We start from the raw sequence: 20,924 nt of genomic DNA, 5'->3' as shown, positions 1-20,924 counted from the left end.
ATGGAAACAACTGCCCCACTGAGCTGTAATCTCACCTGGGGAGTTCTGCTTTAAAGCAGGCTACAGTCTGTCATCAATCACTTTAAACAATGCCACTTAATATAATGTATATGTATATACTGTACTCTATATCATCTACTGCATCTTGCCATCTTTATGTAATACATGTATCACTAGCCACTTTAAACTATGCCACTTTTATGTTTACATACCCTACATTACTCATCTCATATATCTTTATGTACATATTCTTTATCCCTTTACACTTGTGTGTATAAGGTAGTAGTTGTGGAATTGTTAGGTTAGATTACTCGTTGGTTATTACTGCATTGTCGGAACTAGAAGCACAAGCATTTCGCTACACTCGCATTAACATCTGCTAACCATGTGTATGTGACAAATAACATTTGATTTGATTTGATTTGAAATGTACCAGGGCCGGTGTTGTGCCGAAAATCTCCCACCTGCCAGAATCCCCCCCCCCCCCCTTCCAATTTCCTTAATTTTGTGGCTGGAGTCAAATACTTTCTGTGTCACACATCAGAGTCAAATACTTTCTATAGAACAAACTTCACGTCAGGATAGGCAACCGAAATTAATAATGTATGTGTGTTATATTAAACATAGAGGAGGGAGTTTTCGGCACAACACCGGCTCTAGCTTTTTGGGTGCTCATTCACGATTGAGTGATGATGGCCTATTTTGAAATTCGGTATGCCTAACTTGGGTTCGAGGGTATTAAAAATATAACATTTTCTTGAGACAATATGTGTGGACATAGGCAGCCGTTGCAATTGAAGGATGCATTTTATGCATATTCTACTGAATGCAAATATAAACGCAGCATGTAAAGTGTTAGTCCCATTTTTCACGAGCTGAAATTAAAGCTCCCAGAAATGTACCATCTGCACAAAACGCTTTTTTCTCTCAAATTTTGTACACAAATTAGTTTACATCCCTGTTAGTGAGCATTTCTATTTTGCCAAGACAATACATCCACCTGACAGGTGTGGCATATCAGGAAGCTGATTAAACAGCATAATCATTACAGAGGTACACCTTGTGCTGGGGACAATAAAAGGCCACTCTAAAATGTGCAGTTTTGTCACACAACACAATGCCACAGATGTTTCAAGTTTTGAGGGAGCGTGCAATTGGCATGCTGACTGCAGGAATGTAACCAGAGCTGTTGCCAGATAAATGAATGTTCCTTTCTCTACCATAAGCCACCTCCAATGTTGTTTTAGAGAATTTGGCAGTACGTCCAACCGGCCTCACAACCGCAGACCACATGTAACCACATCAGCCCAGGACCTCCACATCCAGCTTCTTCGTCTAAGACCAGCCACTCGTACAGCTGATGAAACTGATGTGGCAGGGTCTACAGACAATCACAGATTACAAAGGGAAAACCAGCCAAGTCGCGGACACCGACGTCTTGCTCCCAGACAAGCCAAACACCTTCTTTGTCCACTTTGAGGATAACACAGTGCCTTCGATGTGGCTCGCTCCCAAGGACTGTGAGCGCTCGTTCTCCGTGGCCGATGTGAGTAAGACATTTAAGGATGTTAACCCTCTCAAGGCTGCCGGCCCAGACGGCATCCCTAGCCGCATCCTCAGAGCATGCGCAGACCAGCTGGCTGGAGTGTTTACGGACATATTCAATCTCTTCCAACCCAGTCTGCTGTCCCCACTTGCTTCAATATGTCCACCATTGTTCCTGTACCCAAGAAAGAAAAGGTAACTGAACTAAATGACTATCGCTCCGTAGCATTTATTTCTGTCATCATGAAGTGCTTTGAGAGGCTAGTTAAGGATAATATCACCTCAACCTTACTTGACACGCTAGACCCACTTCAATTTGCTTACCGCCCCAATAGATCCACAGACCATGCAATCGCCATTGCACTGCACATTGCCCTATCCCACCTGGACAAGGGGAATACCTATGTAAGAATGCTGTTCATTGACTATAGCTCAGCCTTCAACACTATAGTACCCTCCAAGCTCATCATCAAGCTCGGAGCCCTGGGTCTGAACCCCGCCCTGTGCAATTGGGTCCTGGACTTCCTGACGGGCCACCCCCAGGCGGTGAAGGTAGGAAACAACACTTCCACTTCACTGATCCTCAACACAAGGGCCCATCAAGGGTGTGTACTCAGACCCTCCTGTACTCCCTGTTCACCCATGACTGTGTAGCCACACACACCTCCAACTCAATCATCAAGTTTGCAGACAACACAACCATAGTAGGCCTGATTACCAACAATGACGAGACAGCCTACAGGGAGGAGCTGAGGGCCTTGGCAGAGTGGTGCCAGGAAAATAACCTCAGGAGGCTGAAGAAATTTGGCTTGGCCCCTAAGACCCTCACAAACTTTTACAGATGCACAATTGAGAGTATCCTGTCTGGCTGTATCACCACCTGGTACGGCAACTGCACCGGCCGCAACCGCAGGGCTCTCCAGAGGGTGGTGCGGTCTGTCCAACGCATTACCGGAGGCACACTACCTGCCCTCGATGATACCTACATTACCCGATGTCACATGAGGACATCAAAACTATGAAATAACACATATGAAATCATGTAGTAACCAAAAAAGTGTTAAACAAATCAAAATATACTTTATAGTTGAGATTCTTCAAAGTAGGCTTCCTTTGCCTTGATGACAGCTTTGCACACTCTTGGCATTCTCACAACCAGCTTTCATTATGTAGTCACCTGGGATGCATTCACTTAACAGGTGTGCATTGTTAAAAGTAAATTTGTGGAATTTCTTTCCTTAATGCGTTTCATCCAATCAGTTGTGTTGTGACAAGGTAAGGGTGGTATACAGAAGATAGCCCTATTTGGTAAAATACCAAGTCCATATTATACCAAGAACACCTCAAATAACAAAAGAGAAACAACAGTCCATCATTACTTTAAGACATGAAGGTCAGTCAATCCGGAAAATGTCAAGAACTTTTAAAGTTTCTTCAAGTGTATTCGCAAAAACCATCAAGCGCTATGATGAATCTGTGGCTATGAGTACCGCCACAGGAAAGGAAAACCCAGAGTTGCCTCTGCTGCAGAGGATATGTTCATTAGTGTTACCAGCCCAAATAAATGCTTTACAGAGTTCAAGTAACAGACACATCTCAACATCAACTGTTCAGAGGAGACTGCGTGAATCAGGCCTTCATGGTCGAATTGCTGCAAATAAACCACTACTAAAGGACACCAATAAGAAGAAGAGACTTGCTTGGGCCAAGAAACATGAGCAATGGACATTAGACTGGTGGAAATCTGTCCTTTGGTCTGATGAGTCCAAATTTGAGATTTTTGGTTCCAACCGCCGTGTCTTTGTAAGACGCAAAGTAGGTGAACGAATGATCTCTGCATGTGTGGTTCCCACCGTGAAGCATGGAGGAAGAGGTGTGTTGGTGCTTTGCTGGTGACACTGTCAGTGATTTATTTAGAATTCAAGGCACACTTAACCAGGATGGCTACAACATCATTCTACAGCGATACGCCATCCCATCTGGTTTGCGCTTAGTGGGACTATCCTTTGTTTCTCAATAGGACAATGACCCAACACACCTCCAGGCTGTGTAAGGGCTATTTGACCAAGAAGGAGAGTGATGGAGTGCTGCATCGGATGACCTGGTCTCCACAATCACCTGACCTCAACCCAATTGAGATGGTTTGGGAGGAGTTTGGGATAAGTTGGAGTGAAGAGTGAAGAGTGAGTGAAGAGTGAAGGAAAAGCAGCCAACAAGTGCTCAGCATATTTGGGAACTCCTGCAAGACTGTTGAAAAAGCATTCCAGGTGAAGCTGGTTGAGAGAATTCCAAGAGTGTGCAAAGCTGTCATCAAAAGGCAAATGGTGGCTACTTTGAAGAATCTAAAATTTAAATCTAAATCTAGAATCTAAAATTGTTCTGGGATTGATTTGCACTTTTCGCACCAAAGTACGTTCATCTCCAGGAGACAGAACGCGTCTCCTTCCTGAGCGGTATGACGGCTGCGTGGTCCCATAGTGTTTATACTCGCGTACCATTGTTTGTACAGATGAACGTGGTACATTCAGGCGTTTTGAAATAGCTCCCAAGGATGAACCAGACTTGTGGAGGTCTACAATTTATTTTCTGAGGTCTTGGCTGATTTCTTTTGATTTTTCCATGATGTCAAGCAAAGAGGCACTGACTTTGAAGGTAGGCCTTGAAATACATCCACAGGTACACCTCTAATTGACTCAAATGATGTCAATTAGCCTATCAGAAGCTTCTAAAGCCATGACATCATTTTCTGTAATTTCCCAAGCTGTTTAAAGGCACAGTCAACTTAGTGTATGTAAACTTCTGATCCACTGGAATTGTGATATAGTGAATTATAAGTGAAATAATCTGTCTGTAAACAATTGTTGGAAAAGGTACTTGTGTCATGCACAAAGTAGATGTCCTAACCGACTTGCCAAAACTATAGCTTGTTAACAAGAAATTTGTGGAGTGGTTGAAAAACGAGTTTTAATGACTCCAACCTAAGTGTATGTAAACTTCTGACTTCAACTGTATATATAATTTTTTTTGCTAAACAGAGCCCCACCTGCCCTGAGTGACAGGTCACCACTGCATATAGCCTATAGTCAGTCCCAGGTGACTCACTACTCACAACACTTGATGGGACGGACATCTTAGTTTATCATCTGTAATTTATGCTGTATAGATGAGGTAGGCGGCCGGTAGCCTAGTGGTTAGAGCATTGGGCCACTAACCGAAAGTTAGCTGGTTTGATTACCTGAAATCTATGGACTTGCCCTTGAGCAAGGCATTTAACCATAATTTGCTCCAGGGGTGCCAGATTACCATGGCTGAGCCTGTAAAACAACACATTTCCCTGAAGCTCACCGGTGTATGTCACAATAAAAAGCATCTATGTGAAGACCATATCTCTTCCGTGCGTGATGGAAGGATTGCAAAGGAAGTCATGCAAGGGCACTCTCATTCCATGCTTCCATGATTTTCTTTGCACAACTGGATTTATATAGAATTCCCCCTGGTTCATGTGATTATAGAACTCACTCTGCACTACTAAAGCATGAAACACACCGAGAATATCACTGCTGATAGACTGCCGATAGGTAATTATCACAGTGAGAGGCCGTTCCTTCTCTTGCTAAAACAAAAGCGGTACCTGCTACATGCCGACCCGGTAGCGACGAACCTAACATTTCTACTTGCAGAATCGCAATGCTCGTTAGTAGCCAACAACTTGACTTTGAGCAAATCAGAGAGCACGAACACCCACTTGGGGGAGCCAACGAGAGAGACAATAAAAAGGAAAAAAAATGGAATTTTCTCTGTACATTCACAGATGAGCCAATAACACTTCATATGCAATGTTGGCTATGGGATGGTAGCTAGCTAAATGCACAGACGCAACACAAACAACACTAAATACTTCCTCCAAGCTAGCTAACCACTGCAGCTAGTATTGATATTATAATTAAATCACAATGGATTAGCTGGTTTCCATGAAACAGCTGCCTGTGTTAGCCGCTGAGTTAGTGCAGAGTCCTTAGCTAGCTAGCTATCTATGTTGTGCTAACATTAGCTAGTTAGTATGGGATTATGGAGCGTGACCATCTGGCTAGTATCAACAAGGGGTTTCTACAAAATAGTAACATTAGCGCAGCTAGCTAGCTAACATTAGAATCTAGACTCACACAGACATGCATTGCCAAACAACAGCACTGCCACCTTCTGGTTTGGAGTATTTTATCAAGGCTGAGTGGCTGACTACTTCAAGGTCTTTGTGTGAACATAAAAGAGATTGACTGGCAGGCAAACTTTTGAAAACCTACTGGTGTGTCTGAGCTTTAAGACACAAGCTTGACATTGAACAACAAGAGTGATCATAGCCTTAACAGGTGGATTATTCACGCTGTGCCTCTCAGAGCTTAACAGGGATTTAATCAAGCGATGTGCTGTGGACAAAGGTCAGGAAATGTTGCTGTGGGTTCCTACACTACAGTATGTCTCTAGCTGGCCACACACACACACACACACACACACACACACACACACACACACACACACACACACACACACACACACACACACACACACACACACACACACACACACACACACACACACACACACACACAGTGTAGCTCACTAAAAAGAGTCAATAGCACTAGATGTAATTAGACAGACAGGCAGTTTACTCAGGCTGAAGCAGCAGATATCCCTGGCAGGCAGGTAGGTGAGGGGTCTTATGCTGATGTACACTTGAGACAGCCATCCTAATGCCTATTGCTGATACCTACTTGAGACAGTCATCGTACCGTAATGCAATCTATTTTCATTTGGAGCATGTTGGCATTACTTTTCTCCTCTGAATGTAATTGTGTTCATTCCATTAAGCTATTGGCTGAGATCAGGACTTTTAGGTCCAATGACTTCCAAATAGTTAAGTAAAAGCCATTAGAGAACAGTCATTAGGTGATTACGGTAGTAACTCATATTCTACTTTTGCGTAGTATACCAATCAAGATGCAGTTACACCCCCATATTCACTGCATAACCGAGCAGACTCATGTACTGAAGTTTACCGTAAGGTTTGAGGCTCCTTAATCTGCGTCCTTCTCAAAATGCTTAGGTTAAGCCTATTTACTGTAGAAACACAGCTGGTGTTGCTGAGTGGATCTCTAACATACTGGCCTTTGGATTTCGGTATGAGTCATCAATTGGCTTCTTATTTGCACCATCTCCACTGCTGCTGTCCAACATAGTTGTGAGATATTATATTTTCATACTTGGATGAAAATCATAGGGCGCCATAAATATTGCTTCATGTGTATCTTATTTGGAGATTGTCGGTGTCCCTTGTTCCCAGTGCAGCAGCTCAGGTAGCTCTGACTGGACTGATGGAAGGGAGGGTCTACCGTGTACCCCCCTGCGCCTTGAAAGCGCTGACATCAAATCAGTTGCTTGGCACTTGCCCTTGATCAGAGGAATGCTGCCTTCTTTCAAGAGCACCATTATCTCTCTAATGTAAAAATAATGTGGAAAATGACAACCTGATTAAATAACTCAATCTCCACTATCAAACTCCCTCGATACGGCTGCCACATAGCGTGAATTCGGAATAAGTGGGACACTTTTAGCATTTCTGTCTTCTGTAACCTCTTTTGACATTTATCCAACATATTAGCACAACACATGATACATTTCTGAAATCCTCAAGATGTTTCCTAATCACAAAAAGAACAACAACAATGTTGATATCGTATTCACAGGAGGCATGACACACCTATTTGTCAAAACCATATTTTCAGTTTGCATTTGGTAGACTGGGACAGTAGGTTAGATAAATTGGGACACCATTATTAAAGTCCTAATTGTACCCCAGTGACAATTCCATTTTTTGTGATTAGGAAACATCTTAGGATTTCAGAAATGGACTAATATGCTGGATAGATCCCTGAAGAGGTTACAGAAGACGGAAATGCAAAAAGTGCTACAATAAAAAATGTAAAGGATGTAGGACTAGAAAAACTAGAGCCCTGCCTAACCTATGTACTGTACAGGTGGTGGCTAATGTAAACTGGATCGCTTTCCTCCATTGGAAAAGCCTATATAAGGCTGTCCCACTTTACCTACTCCATGCCTTCCTACTTTAGCTAGCAAACAACCATGTTTTTTATTTATTACAAAATTTAAACATAATATTGGCAACTTATATGTATTTTAATGCACCAGTACATAGTATGCACATTTACATCACAATAGGGCACAGTGCATTATTTATGAAAGTTTTATAACTTTACCATCAAAACAGAAAAAAGCTATGTCACTGATCTTACTGTGTGCATTGTGGGGTGAGCTTCCTGTTTGAAGCTTGCTCTGCCCTCTTCTATGATGTCACATCATTGAAGTGATGTGATTTTGATCATGTGGTTTCTCTGCAAGGGCTTAGTAACAATAGTTTAGATTTTCTCTTGTCTAACCAAGATAAAAACGTGTCAGGATTAAGCTGTCCCAGTTTATATGATGTCCCACTCTTTCCAAATTCACTATTGCTATAATTGATTGGTTACAGGTCAAAGTTCTAATGTAAAAACAGAACAATACAATGGCAATTTGATAGTGTCAGCCAGGTAAATAACGACTGCAGAAAGCCTGTTCATTTTAGAGGGCACCCCCACTCCTGCCCCCCTTCTCCACCACAGTAACCTCTTCCCCAGGGACCTAGGAGCAACCTTTTTTCCTGGCTTGTGGCTAAACAGATCCTATTGTGTCTTGTTAAAACATCAGTCACAGCTGCATGAAGAGAGGGAGAGAGAAAGAGCGAGAAGGAAAGGGAGATGAGAGGGAGAGGGGGATGAAAGAGAGGGAGAGAGAGAGAGATATAAAGGCAGAGGAGGATCCCCCTCCCAGACAGACAATCAACAAAAGCGCATCAGACTAGGCAGGCCCGGGGCGGTGGTGCAGAGGGCGCAGCAGAGCACACACAAACACACACACACATGGCTGTTGTGGAGAGCCAATAATTACCATCACTGGGGTATTTAAAGACTATACAGCTGGGGCAACAACACACCACTAATGACTCACTGCACGCTGATCTATAGCTGTTTAGGATAGTGAAATGGTTCATTAACACACATGTACACACACACACAGGCCCGCCCTCACGCACACTCACACACGCATAAGGCTTATTTTCAGCTGTCATCAGTTGTCAGGGTTTCCATCCGCGAACAAGGAGAATAAAAAGCCAAGTGGAAAATAAATGGCACTTAGTCAAAGAGGAAAGCAGCAAGGTCACCAGTCAGTCAACACTAAATAACATGCTAATACCCCTGCACTTACTGTACTACCCATGTTCTGCTGTGTCAAACAAAACATACCAGGCCTGTTGGGGCTTAGAGTGTCATTTGGTTCTGGGTTGCTGAGATTAGTTGGGGGTTAAACCTCTTAAAATGGGAATGTGCCTTTGACTACTGGTATGTATGAACTATACCGAGCGAAAAATATAAACGCAACATTTAAAGGGTCTGTCCCATGTTTCATGAGCTGAAATAAAAGATCCCGGAAATGTTCCATATGCACAAAAAGCTTATTTCTCTCAAATGTTGTACACACATTTCTTTACATCCCTGTTAGTGAGCATTTCTCCTGTGCCAAGATAATCCATCCACCTGACAGGTGTGGCATATCAAGAAGCTGATTGAACAGCATGATCATTTCACAGGAGCACCTTGTGCTGGGGACAATAAAAGGCCACTCTAAAATGTGCAGTTTTATCACACAACACAGTGCTACAGATGCAGTTGGCATGCTGACTGCAGGAATGTCCACCAGAACTGTTGCCAGAGAATTTAATGTTAATTTCTCTACCATAAGCTGCCTCCAATATTGTTTTAGAGAATTTGGCAGTACGTCCAACCGGCCTCACAACCACGCCAGCCCAGGATCTCCACATGCGGCTTCTTCTGGGGGGCCAAGTGGCGCAGCGGTCTAAGGCACTGCATCGCAGTGTTAGAGGCGTCACTACAGACTCGGGTTTGATCCCGGCTGTATCACAACCGGCTGTGATCTGGAGTCCCATAGGGCAGTGCACAATTGGCCCAGCGTCATCCGGGTTAGTGGAGGGTTTGGCCAGGGTAGGCCATCATTGTAATACATTATTTGTTCTTAACTGACTTGCCTAGTTAAATAAAGGTCAAATTAAATAAAAATGTACATTTACCTGCGGGATCGTCTGAGACCAGCCACCCGGACAGCTGATGACACGGAGGAGTATTTCATTCTTTAATAAAGCCCTTTTGTGGGGAAAACATTCTGATTGGCTGGGCCTGGCTCCACCCATGGCTGTGCCTCTGCGACATGAACTGTAACTCAGTAAAATCATTGAAATTGTTGCATGTTGCGCTTATATTTTTGTTCAGTATAGTTACCTGTCATGTTGTATGTTGTTTCACCGTCCATCGGAATTCCACTATGGCATTCCCATGCACATGCTACAGATTATTTTGTCATCACATGATGCCCCTGGTCCACTGACAGCCTTTGAAATGATGTCAATACCTTTTTTCCACAAGATTCAACCTAGCCTACAGTGCTAGGACCTGTTTGCATTTATAACACGCTATTAGTAAGATAGCTTGCAGACCAGCGGGAAAATATGACTGCTAAAATATTAGCTCCCATTAATTATCTCCCATTAATAAACCTGCGATTAGCCGTTGTGCTTTGTTCAATGCATGATTTAGCTATTTTCTTTGTTTCTTAAAGAACATTCAAGGTGGATGAAATCTATGGGTTTAGGCCTGTACCTATTTTGCGATACCTGTGGTAGCCTTTAGCTGTTCTGTCATAATGAAAGTCCCCCTTGTGCTAAAAGGCAGACATATCACAGTTCACACCTCACTGCTTGGTAAAAGCTCCCCCTGTGTGCTCTCTCTGTGTGCACACATCATTGGACTAGCCATGAGTAAATATATAGAGAGGCTCCAGCTGTGCTCTTTCCCACCCCTGTGCCTCAGCCCTCTTACCCCCCCCACCTCAGCCCTGCCTGCCTGCCTGCCTGCCTGGCTGGTCCTTCTCCCTGTCTATGGACTGGCTGTGGTTGAGTGGCTGGAAGGCTGAAAGGTAATGGCTGATCACTCTTCTCTGTGGGGTGCCCGTGCTAGCAGCCTAGTACACAAGACCCAGCCTACAGACTACAGCCAGCCACATAACAGCAGTTCCAGTCCACAGCACTCTCTTATTTTAGGACAGTAGCTCACCAGGAATTCCCATCAGCTCCTCTGGTGGAATTAGCCGCTAGCCACCATTCACTGTACCATTATGACTGAGTGGTTTGAGGTTTGGCCTTAAGAACATTTTAGAGGAAAGAACAAAGAAAGAAATCTCATACAAAGAGCTATTGTTATTATATGCCTATACTCCATATTCTTCAACTGTTGTAGAATATCTCCACAGTTTCTAAATGGCTCCGAAAGGTATTCCTCACAGAGGGAGATGCATGTAAGCATGCCGAGAGAGCAATCAGCACACAGATGTGGAATGGTAATGACTGTAAAGGCATGCAGCATATCTTATTTACCTGCGCGGTTGAAGGCAGGCAGTGTGTAACCTACAAGCAAAGGAATACGTTTCATGGCAAAGGAATAGATTGTTGACTCCCAGTACAACAGGAGAACTATTGAGATTCAGGCCAGGCTTCAGACTCTGTCCATTTGTTGTTGAGGTGGGAGGATTATCCTCAAACGAGCTGAATCGTCATGCTTCTGGTTCTGAATCTCCACTGACTGTGTTTAGGTAAAAGGGTCAGTCTCAGTCGGTCAACGTCCCTCCCAATGATAAGAGAAGCATTCTGATTAAAGAATTCTAAGGCTCTGTCTGGTTTAATAGCATCCCTTGATAGTTGCAACTAACTGCATATGATCATTTTCAGGGACTGGTGAAGCAGTATAATCAAACGGCTGGTCTGACAGACTGTAATCTCGGTTAACCCAGAACTAAAGTCTCACATAATTGGTCAGCTGCTCGATTAAGTTCTGGGTCCATACATGTTAATAGAAGACATCAAGCAATGCTAGAATGAGGAGCGAAACCGGAACGAGAAGCTCCACCCTTTCTCTTTGCAAGTTATGGGCGAATGTCCCCTCTCCTTCCGAAATATGAAAGATGTGCCTAACACCTGCAAAATCATGATTTTTCCAAATAACCAGAGACAAAAAACACCAGAACTACTGCTGGTCTTATCCTACACATCCCATTTAGTACCGACAGATTGTCTTGGTTTACACGCAGAATCTTTCCACAAGAGATTAGACAGACTGAAACAATGTCATTTTCTTTCTTTCTCTGTGGCTCCCTGAGGCTACAGTGGCTTCTCTAGGACGGTAAATGACTATGCAACCTCTCAGAGTGGGGCGTCCATGTTGCGTCTCTCTCTCCAAAACAGAAATGGAGCCATTCTGTCATGAAAAACAATATAAATTCTCTCCTTATCTGGGGCTGAACGGATAGAGATAAAGGCTGTAAGCATGAAGCTCTCCAGTGTGTCTGTGTGTGTCTTGTGTTCAGAAAAATGAAACCCCATAGGCACAATATAATTCTGTGATAATGTACTGCCTGTAAGCTCTCCCTGCCGTAACAAAGGAATATTTGTCTAATGGTGTTGTATTGTTTCTGCATATTAACATCATCACTTTTAAAACAATCATGGTTTTTATTCAGTTCATAGCGGCTTCTACCCTCATGAATGCTGCTCTTAGTTTGAGCTGTCTGAGTTGGAATACATTGTTGGTTTTCAGTAGTAGTGTTCCGGAGTTCCGAATTAAGCAGCAGCAGCTGAAAAGATGAGCTCCTACAAATATTGAAATTTAAATGTTTTTTTAGAGTAAAGTACATCGAAAAAAAATCAAAAGAAAACTGCAAACTGAATAGGAGACCAAACAAGCAGCAAACAAAGAAGAAAGGCTTTTGAAAAAGTAACAATTTTTCATAAAATTATACTGTTTTCTTAGCTAGCTAAGTTGTTTACCTGTTGCTAGGCAGTTGCTAGGGACATTCCTGAAAGAAGCTAGCTAGCTAACAAGGAGTGTCTAGTTGGCAGAAGAGAAGAAGGGACAAAGAAGGGACAAAGTGGGACAAAATAAGGACAGAAGAAAAGGGAAAGGGGACATTAAGGTGAAGCAGTCCTCTAAAGACACAAAAGACAATAATACAAGAAACAACACTTCTATTGCCTCTCCCTCTACGATACGCACTTCCGGTTTGGTTTGGAGCGAGTAGTTGCATTCCGCTTTGCTCCACAGGTAGTATTACAGGTAGTATTACATTTCATTTCATTACAGTACAACAGTTTGATTTGTTTGATCTTAGCTGGCTACATAGCCGTCTTTGTATCCAAGATAATTGTGTAGTCTAGAGTAATTGTCGAGGTTACCTAGCCAGTTAGAGGTTACCTAGCCAGCTACACTTTCAAACAAAGTCAACAACGCAGCCACTGCTAGCTAGCCTATTTCACCAGCCAGCAGTACTATATCATTTTAGTCAATAAGATCTTTTGCAACGTAAGCTTAACTTTCTGAACATTCGAGACGTGTAGTCCACTTGTCATTCCAATCTCCTTTGCATTAGCGTAGCCTCTTCTGTAGCCTGTCAACTATGTGTCTGTCTATCCCTGTTCTCTCCTCTCTGCACAGACCATACAAACGCTTCACACCGCGTGGCCGCTGCTACTCTAACCTGGTGGTCCCAGCGCGCACGACCCACGTGGAGTTCCAGGTCTCAGGCAGCCTCTGGAACTGCCGATCTGCGGCCAACAAGGCAGAGTTCATCTCAGCCTATGCTTCCCTCCAGTCCCTCGACTTCTTGGCACTGACGGAAACATGGATTACCACTGATAACACTGCTACTCCTACTGCTCTCTCCTCGTCTGCCCACGTGTTCTCGCACACCCCGAGAGCTTCTGGTCAGCGGGGTGGTGGCACTGGGATCCTCATCTCTCCCAAGTGGACATTCTCTCTTTCTCCCCTGACCCATCTGTCTATCGCCTCCTTTGAATTCCATGCTGTCACAGTTACCAGCCCTTTCAAGCTTAACATCCTTATCATTTATCGCCCTCCAGGTTCCCTTGGAGAGTTCATCAATGAGCTTGACGCCCTGATAAGTTCCTTTCCTGAGGATGGCTCACCTCTCACAGTTCTGGGTGACTTTAACCTCCCCACGTCTAACTTTGACTCATTCCTCTCTGCCTCCTTCTTTCCACTCCTCTCCTCTTTTGACCTCACCCTCTCACCTTCCCCCCCTACTCACAAGGCAGGCAATACGCTTGACCTCATCTTTACTAGATGCTGTTCTTCCACTAATCTCATTGCAACTCCCCTCCAAGTCTCCGACCACTACCTTGTATCCTTTTCCCTCTCGCTCTCATCCAACACTTCCCACACTGCCCCTACTCGGATGGTATCGCGCCGTCCCAACCTTCGCTCTCTCTCCCCCGCTACTCTCTCCTCTTCCATCCTATCATCTCTTCCCTCTGCTCAAACCTTCTCCAACCTATCTCCTGATTCTGCCTCCTCAACCCTCCTCTCCTCCCTTTCTGCATCCTTTGACTCTCTATGTCCCCTATCCTCCAGGCCGGCTCGGTCCTCCCCTCCTGCTCCGTGGCTCGACGACTCATTGCGAGCTCACAGAACAGGGCTCCGGGCAGCCGAGCGGAAATGGAGGAAAACTCGCCTCCCTGCGGACCTGGCATCCTTTCACTCCCTCCTCTCTACATTCTCCTCTTCTGTCTCTGCTGCTAAAGCCAATTTCTACCACTCTAAATTCCAAGCATCTGCCTCTAACCCTAGGAAGCTCTTTGCCACCTTCTCCTCCCTCCTGAATCCTCCTCCCCCTCCTCCCCCCTCCTCCCTCTCTGCTGATGACTTCGTCAACCATTTTGAAAAGAAGGTCGACGACATCCGATCCTCGTTTGCTAAGTCAAACGACACCGCTGGTTCTGCTCACACTGCCCTACCCTGTGCTTTGACCTCTTTCTCCCCTCTCTCTCCAGATGAAATCTCGCGTCTTGTGACGGCCGGCCGCCCAACAACCTGCCCGCTTGACCCTATCCCCTCCTCTCTTCTCCAGACCATTTCCGGAGACCTTCTCCCTTACCTCACCTCGCTCATCAACTCATCCTTGACCGCTGGCTACGTCCCTTCCGTCTTCAAGAGAGCGAGAGTTGCACCCCTTCTGAAAAAACCTACACTCGATCCCTCCGATGTCAACAACTACAGACCAGTATCCCTTCTTTCTTTTCTCTCCAAAACTCTTGAACGTGCCGTCCTTGGCCAGCTCTCCTGCTATCTCTCTCAGAATGACCTTCTTGATCCAAATCAGTCAGGTTTCAAGACTAGTCATTCAACTGAGACTGCTCTTCTCTGTGTCACGGAGGCGCTCCGCACTGCTAAAGCTAACTCTCTCTCCTCTGCTCTCATCCTTCTAGACCTATCGGCTGCCTTTGATACTGTGAACCATCAGATCCTCCTCTCCACCCTCTCCGAGCTGGGCATCTCCGGCGCGGCCCACGCTTGGATTGCGTCCTACCTGACAGGTCGCTCCTACCAGGTGGCGTGGCGAGAATCTGTCTCCGCACCACGTGCTCTCACCACTGGTGTCCCCCAGGGCTCTGTTCTAGGCCCTCTCCTATTCTCGCTATACACCAAGTCACTTGGCTCTGTCATATCCTCACATGGTCTCTCCTATCATTGCTATGCAGACGACACACAATTAATCTTCTCCTTTCCCCCCTCTGATAACCAGGTGGTGAATCGCATCTCTGCATGTCTGGCAGACATATCAGTGTGGATGACGGATCACCACCTCAAGCTGAACCTCGGCAAGACGGAGCTGCTCTTCCTCCCGGGGAAGGACTGCCCGTTCCATGATCTCGCCATCACGGTTGACAACTCCATTGTGTCCTCCTCCCAGAGTGCTAAGAACCTTGGCGTGATCCTGGACAACACCCTGTCGTTCTCAACTAACATCAAGGCGGTGACCCGTTCCTGTAGGTTCATGCTCTACAACATTCGCAGAGTACGACCCTGCCTCACGCAGGAAGCGGCGCAGGTCCTAATCCAGGCACTTGTCATCTCCCGTCTGGATTACTGCAACTCGCTGTTGGCTGGGCTCCCTGCCTGTGCCATTAAACCCCTACAACTCATCCAGAACGCCGCAGCCCGTCTGGTGTTCAACTTTCCTAAGTTCTCTCACGTCACCCCGCTCCTCCGCTCTCTCCACTGGCTTCCAGTTGAAGCTCGCATCCGCTACAAGACCATGGTGCTTGCCTACGGAGCTGTGAGGGGAACGGCACCTCCGTACCTTCAGGCTCTGATCAGGCCCTACACCCAAACAAGGGCACTGCGTTCATCCACCTCTGGCCTGCTCGCCTCCCTACCTCTGAGGAAGTACAGTTCCCGCTCAGCCCAGTCAAAACTGTTCGCTGCTCTGGCACCCCAATGGTGGAACAAACTCCCTCACGACGCCAGGTCAGCGGAGTCAATCACCACCTTCCGGAGACACCTGAAACCCCACCTCTTTAAGGAATACCTAGGATAGGATAAAGTAATCCTTCTAACCCCCCCCCCCCCTTAAAAGAGTTAGATGCACTATTGTAAAGTGGTTGTTCCACTGGATATCATAAGGTGAATGCACCAATTTGTAAGTCGCTCTGGATAAGAGCGTCTGCTAAATGACTTAAATGTAATGTAAATGTAGTCAAGATCTGTTTCTCAGCAATGGCCTTTTTTTCTCAGGTGCATTTCCTAGTAAACATCCATGTGTGTCCTTGACGGTTTTTTACTGTAATACTGAGTGTTCTGTGTTGAGTTCTAGAAGCAGGATGCTAGAGAGGTATGATCAAGTCATCAATGATACTTGTTGTCCTGTTTAGTATGACACATCATTTAGGGCTGAGATTATGGTTTCAAAAGCAATAGGATGGACATGGACCACAGTGCAGGTTTTTTTCTGGATTAAAATGGGGTTTAGGTGGTGGGCGTGGCAGGGCGTGGGAGTGGGCTTGGCCAATGGCGCGGTTGGCAACCAGAACTTTTAGATGCCCTCCTCTTGGCCGCAGAGACAAAATGATGCTGTTTTAAATCTAATTTCCTGCAATTATACACATTTTGTGATGAGGCACAGAGAAAATTGTACAGTTTTAAATATGGTTTTAGCAGTTTAAGGTTACACTGAAAACGTTTTACCATCCCGGCTTAGGCGGACCGAGATAAAACGTAGGCGGCCCGCCCAAGACTTTTCTTTGCAGAAAAGTAATGGACTCATCCTTGCCCGTTGCCTTCATCAAACCGTTGTGAGCCCAGCACAATATCACTCAGGAGCCTTGAGCACACTGAATATTCTGCATCATAATACTCCCATCTCGGTGGCTGGATCTGTGATGAAAGGACTTCTCAAGGCTCCCCTGACTTTGTTGTGCTAATATTGATGGTGCTTCCTTACTATTACCATAAAGATTATTGGGTTGGTTTGAGTTCCACCCCCTCAACACACACACGCACACGCACGCACACGCACAAACACACACACACACACACACACACACACACACACACACACACACACACACACACACACACACACACACACACACACACACACACACACACACACACACACACACACACACACACACACACACACACATACAGATGCACCATTCCAATCCTAGACATCATCAGTGGCTTGGGGCCAGTATTTAATATATATCTGGTGAGACAGTTGATTAGGCTTCCCAATGTAATTGTCAGCCAATTTGCAGATGAGTGAAACTCAATCATAATATTGTGCCCTGTAGAGAGGATTAACCATACCATGTAATTTCCCTGTAGAGATTGTCAGGTCTGGTTATTTTCAGTATTCCTAGTCGTAGTAATAACAGCACTTCTAGCCACCAGAGGATATGTATTTGTATACAGATATAAGCCACTGGTAGCCACTAGCCTAGCCACTAGCCTATAATTACCTTACAGCAGTGGTATTACCTGACTGTGGTGTCAGCCAGCTACTGATTACTAGTGTAGTGAAAGGTAAGCCATGAATGCTTCCTTTAGCGGGATCATCTTCCCAGACAGTGTACTGCAGAGAGATAGAGACGATGGATAGATAGGGAAATTGGATTTCATGGGTTCCCATCAGGAGAGTTGCTGATTTGATGTACTCTACTGCTGCTGTTGCTAGCAGCGTGATTGTGTTAGCATGCTCCCTCGACATGCATAACATTTAATCAGGACCCCAGACCTGGCCGTGCTAGGGATTTGCTGTAGCTACAGTATGCAGGGAGCCAGAGAGTCACATTATGTACAGACAGACTCAGAGGCTGTGTGTCCCAAATGCCACCCTATTCCCTACATAGTGCACTACCAGGGCACTATAGGGAATAGGGTGCCATTTGGGATTAAGCCAGAGAGCTACAGTATGACCACTAGAGCCACCATGTTGCCAGGGGATATAGGTTACAATACTGTCTGTGGCTCTATGCAATGGATGGCATGTCCCTCTCTCCTAGTAAATTGTGTGGTGTTGTTAGTGAAAGCCATCATCACCCACAGTAAGAGTAAAATGGAAAACGCTAACCTAACCTAGCCTTTATTCTTATATTGACCTGTGTCAATAGATCATTTGAAGAGCACAACCAATAATGTGACTATATAAATGTCTGAGCCTGTCCTGTTTTGTATCTATGTGTGTCACTGTGTTCATTGTGCATTGTGTCTGTTCATCACTCAATCGATTGTCTCTCTCTCTAATTGACTGATCATAAAATACTCTAGCGGGTTGCCAAGCACCAAGCCCCTGTTATCCCTCTCCTTCTCCACAAAACAAATCAGTAGAGGACATATTTTACGACGTCCGGTGGTCCTGTATTTAGGTATCCCCCTCAGTAAACAAACATTTAGCTTCAACGAGGCTACAAACAATGCATTGTTCCTCTCTAGGGGGTATCACACAAGTAGCCATTGTGTGGTCCTGAAAGTAGCAGAATGCAGCGGAAGGGATGCTCTGTTAATTTACACAATGTGACTGTAAACACAGTGCCTGTAAAATGGTTCCTCTTCCTCTCTGTAGTACAGAAAACGTTTATAGACGGTGGTGGTCTTAAGGAGACTCTTATATCCTGTGTGTGTGGTGGAATGAATGTATTTCCTGATGTGCTCATTGGTATTGTGTTGGAGGGAAATCCCTTTTTCCATGCTGCATTCTCACAGCATCATGGGCTGCTGACGTCATCCACCTGAGAAAGAGATGGGCCACCCATAATTCAGTATTGTTCTCACACTGTGCCAGTCCCTCCTTCACCCCCTGAGTCATGAACCACACTAAATGTAGTATCCCTAAAGAAAGTGACAGCGGCACACTGTTATTTTCTTTCTTTCTTGCGCCCTCCCTCCCTCCCTCCCTCCCTCCCTCCCTCCCTCCCTCCCTCCCTCTCTCCCTCTCTCCCTCTCTCCCTCTCTCTCTCTCTCCCTCCCTCCCTCCCTCCCTCCCTCCCTCCCTCCCTCCCTAAAAGACTGTCCGTGACTCAAGGCCCCATGCATTATTGAGTCCGGTGGTGGAGCCCTCATAAATGATATATCTCTGAGTCGCTGGCCGGAGTGGGGCAGCGGACGCAACGTCCCTGGACTCAGCCAAGAGACCACATTCAGCCACCCAGCTAGCCAGCTAGCCAGCCAGCCACCTAACCAGCCATACAGGCAGTCAGACAGCCAGACAGACAGCCACCTAACCAGCCATACAGGCAGTCAGACAGCCAGACAGACAGCCACCTAACTAGCCATATGGGCAGTCAGCCAGCCAGCTAACCAGATAGCCAGCCAGCCAGCCAGACCAGAGAAGATAAATCTTTCTCACCCCAAAGCTGAAGGCCACAAACGGGCATGTCGCCCTGCCAACCTTTCTCCTTTAGTGTCATGTACAGTGATGTGTTTGGATTTAGTGGGCAGATCAATAGGCATTTTATACACATTTTTCAATGTCAAGCTTTTACACTGTATTGGCTATGCAAATGTTCACTGTGAATCATTTTTCATGCAATACACTTTGAGGTATGGGACTACTGTGTGTTGATGGTTGGTTGTGTTAAGTGGTTTTTGATAGTATGAATCTCAGGTGATTATTTGCAATACATAATCCCTCTCCTCCTCCTCCATGCCACCATCGATCCCCTGACCTGTGACCTCGCCGAGCCATAAGCCGTTACACCAGTTCTGCATTATTTGTGTGTGTGTGTGTGTGTGTGTGTGTGTGTGTGTGTGTGTGTGTGTGTGTGTGTGTGTGTGTGTGTGTGTGTGTGTGTGTGTGTGTGTGTGTGTGTGTGTGTGTGTGTGTGTGTGTGTGTGTGTGCTCCCAGCCTGGCTTGGAACAACCGACAGAGGAGGGAGTATTTTGTGTATGCAGCACCCCCTGGGGAGATAGAGGGTGGCCTGACCCTGTAGCTGTGTTGAGTGCTGATAATGGATAGGCTGGAGGCCGAAGCCAAGGCTTCTCCTTTCTACATCACTAATGTATTACTGAGAGACCAAACCAAAACAAGGAAGCAGAGTAATTGGTGTTTTAAAACGGTCCGATGGTATTGAACAGGGCTAGTTCAGTAGAGATGCTCTTTTGTTGCTGAGAATTTGCAACCTTGTAGTGTATTTGAGGTTTAAAAAGGCTTCTAAAGTTTGTAATTTCCACTTTAAAATGTCAAACTTGATTTGCCCGGACAAAAAAATGATCAACGCCTACAGAACATGTCTATCATTTTCCCCCACATATAATTCACATTTCCTGTTGCTGCAGGATTATTTTCCTGCTGTAACAAACTGGCTCAAATTAAGGTCCTACATCTGGAGATTGGCATTGATTGGTAGGCAAGGGGGGCAGGGGCACTACTGTTTCTCAAATAGGTGTTGTGGTACCCCAAACACACACACACACCCCCACACACACAGTCCCCCACCCCCTGGCTATCACCCATTTGACCTTATGGCTGCTGTCTTTTACTGTTCAGTTTCACTGCAGGCTCTGGGAGCTGTTGTTCCCATAGGAAACAGGGCAGGTGCTTGGGTCATAGCTGCTGGAGGATTATCCCTGTGGTCCATATGCCCTGTAACTGTAATAGGCTGTAAATACCAAGCATCATCATAGAGTAATTACTAGAGCAACCTGCAGGTTAAATACCCCCAGTGAGCTGACGCTGACCCCTGGGAATGCATCAGAATGCTGTAGCAACATCCCTTGATGTTGTATATTTTCATCTGAAAAGAGCAGTGAATTTATCCCTTCTGGACATATGAGAGGAATTCTAGTACATAACATTGGTCATCTGTGGCTCAGTGGGTAGAGGCATGGCATTTGCAATGGCAGGA

General features: G+C 45.4%; 1 protein-coding gene across 1 annotated transcript in view; it reads left to right on the top strand.

Moving 5' to 3' along the window:
- The window catches only part of LOC139546667 (uncharacterized), an 84,363-nt gene that overhangs the window by 967 nt on the left and 62,472 nt on the right, over window positions 1-20,924 (top strand). The window lies entirely within an intron of this gene.

Source organism: Salvelinus alpinus, chromosome 20 (assembly GCF_045679555.1).
Source record: "Salvelinus alpinus chromosome 20, SLU_Salpinus.1, whole genome shotgun sequence".
In the NCBI taxonomy this organism is placed as follows: domain Eukaryota; kingdom Metazoa; phylum Chordata; class Actinopteri; order Salmoniformes; family Salmonidae; genus Salvelinus; species Salvelinus alpinus.
This window is presented reverse-complemented; position numbering and strand designations above follow the sequence as displayed.